The sequence below is a fragment of the Danio rerio genome, chromosome 20, assembly GCF_049306965.1.
Source record: "Danio rerio strain Tuebingen ecotype United States chromosome 20, GRCz12tu, whole genome shotgun sequence".
NCBI classification, from domain to species: domain Eukaryota; kingdom Metazoa; phylum Chordata; class Actinopteri; order Cypriniformes; family Danionidae; genus Danio; species Danio rerio.
In genome coordinates this window covers 36,540,846-36,543,105 of record NC_133195.1, presented here as the reverse complement: position 1 = coordinate 36,543,105, position 2,260 = coordinate 36,540,846, and positions in this window count along the sequence as shown.

Genomic DNA, 2,260 nt, shown 5'->3' with positions numbered 1-2,260 from the left:
GTGCGTGCGTGCGTGCGTGTATGTATGTGTGTGTGTGTGTGTGTGTGTTTAATAAATTAAACTTTAAACAAACATGAGATGGAAATAATGAAAAAAGCAAAATGATAATTAGAGGGAAAAAACATAAATCCAAAACTATTTAGTCACATAATACACTATATATTCACTGGCCACTTTATTAGGTACACCTTAATAGTTTCATATTTCCTTTTGCCTTCCGAACTGCCTTAATTCTTCGCGGCACAGATTCAACAAGGTACTGGAAATATTCCTTAGAGATTTTGGTCCATATTAACATGATAGAATCACTAAGTTGCTGCAGATTTGTCAGCTGCACATTCATGATGTGAATCTCCCTTTCCATCATATCCCAAAGGTCCACTATTGGAGGCCATTTGAGTACAGTGACCTCATTGTCATGTTCAGGAAACCAGTCTGAGGCATTGATATAATGCTCAATTGGTACTAGTTGGCTCAAATTGGCACAATAGAATAAAAACAGTTATACTAGGAATTAGTATTTAGATCCTTTTTTTCTATGTGAATATATTTGAAAATCGATTAGATTCCTGTGATTTAGTTGTTCAGAATTTTGTTTTTGTTTGTTTGAAAATACTTCTCAAGCACACATTATATGATTTGCCATTTTAAAGACGTTTCTAATGTTACAAAAGATTTTATTTTAAATGAATGCTGCTGAAATCGATGTTTGTGTACAGTGTTAAAAGTAAAATGTATGAACTGCATAAAATTTTAGATTTGATCATATATTAACAAAAGAAATCTTATCTAATGTATGTATTAATTGGTTTTTAAAGGTTCAAGACACCCTGGAGCACTTTAAAAAAATGAACAGATTTGTGTGTGTTGAACATCAGTTAAGACAACGTTAGCACCTGTCAGCTTTAATTGTGGATAAATCTGGATCATTTTGAGCTTTTGTCAAACTGACAAAAACAACTGTCAAACTGACAAAAACAACTGTCACCGAACTGACAGTTCGGTGAACTGTCCACGACCCCTATGGCACGTCTTCAGACCTCCGCCGACTCTCGAGTGCAGACGCTGTAGAGTCAAGTGCCATAAAGACCACATCGATCGCAAAGAAGAGGTCCTCGCTCCATGTAGAGGTCAGGAGATCACACTCAGAAAGACACAACAAACTCATTTTACTGTACTGTAGCTGATTAAACTTAGATTGTTAAAATATTTGTCTGGAGGCAAGGAAAAATATAATTTCATGAATAAATATGTTAATAATAAACAAATAAATATAAATGTAAGAAATATTTATTTTTATATATAAATAAAAGTTCATATAAACTAATTATAGACCTAAAGTTAATATTTTTATCCATTTCTCAGTGAATATGGGTAATATATATATATATTGGTGCATTTAAACAAAACATTTATTAGAAAGATATATTTAATAAAATAATATTTTAGTCACAGAACATCTTTAGAAATGAAAAGATAATTTTAAATTCATGCAAAATACTGCAAAAAAAATCTACAACATTTTATGACAATTACAAGCTACGACATTTCAACAGAATTGCATATATTTTTTGTTTGTCTTGATGTTTGCTATTTTTGAAAATTAGTATTTTATATTTTTCCCTAAAATAGAATAGAATTTTGTTTTATTTTGTTAGAAAAGCTCCAGATTTGGCTTTAGTGCTGATTAAACTAATGTATATGCACAAATATAATATTGTAAAGCATCCCATAGGAAAGGGGGAGGGGGGGTGTACTCGTATATGCTGAGCACTGTAAGCGTGTATTTATGGATGTTAGTCATAACTGAAATATTCTACTTTTAATCCACTGTTATTTTAAGTTTGACGTTAGCAAGGCTGCATGTATATTATCAAATTATATTTATACACATAATAATGTGAATTGCTTCTTTTTTTACAAATTGGTAGTTTGCTTTCAAATTTAAAACGTATCAGAACCGCATATAAAATAATAAATCATATATTTGTATTGATATATTTTATTACTACATGGAAAAAAAAAGTTTTCATGTTAAACAAGACTGCAAGTATTTGATCCAAAATGTATTAACATCAAAAAATTGTGGCATATTTCAGCCAATGATATTTTAAAATATTTGAATGTTTTTTTTTATTTGTGTTAATGTTAATTTACTTCTGTGATGTCAAAGCTGAATTGTCAGCATTTGTTTTTTTCAATGTTGCTCGATCCTTCATTATATATTTACATTTTATACTTCATAAATTAATATACTACT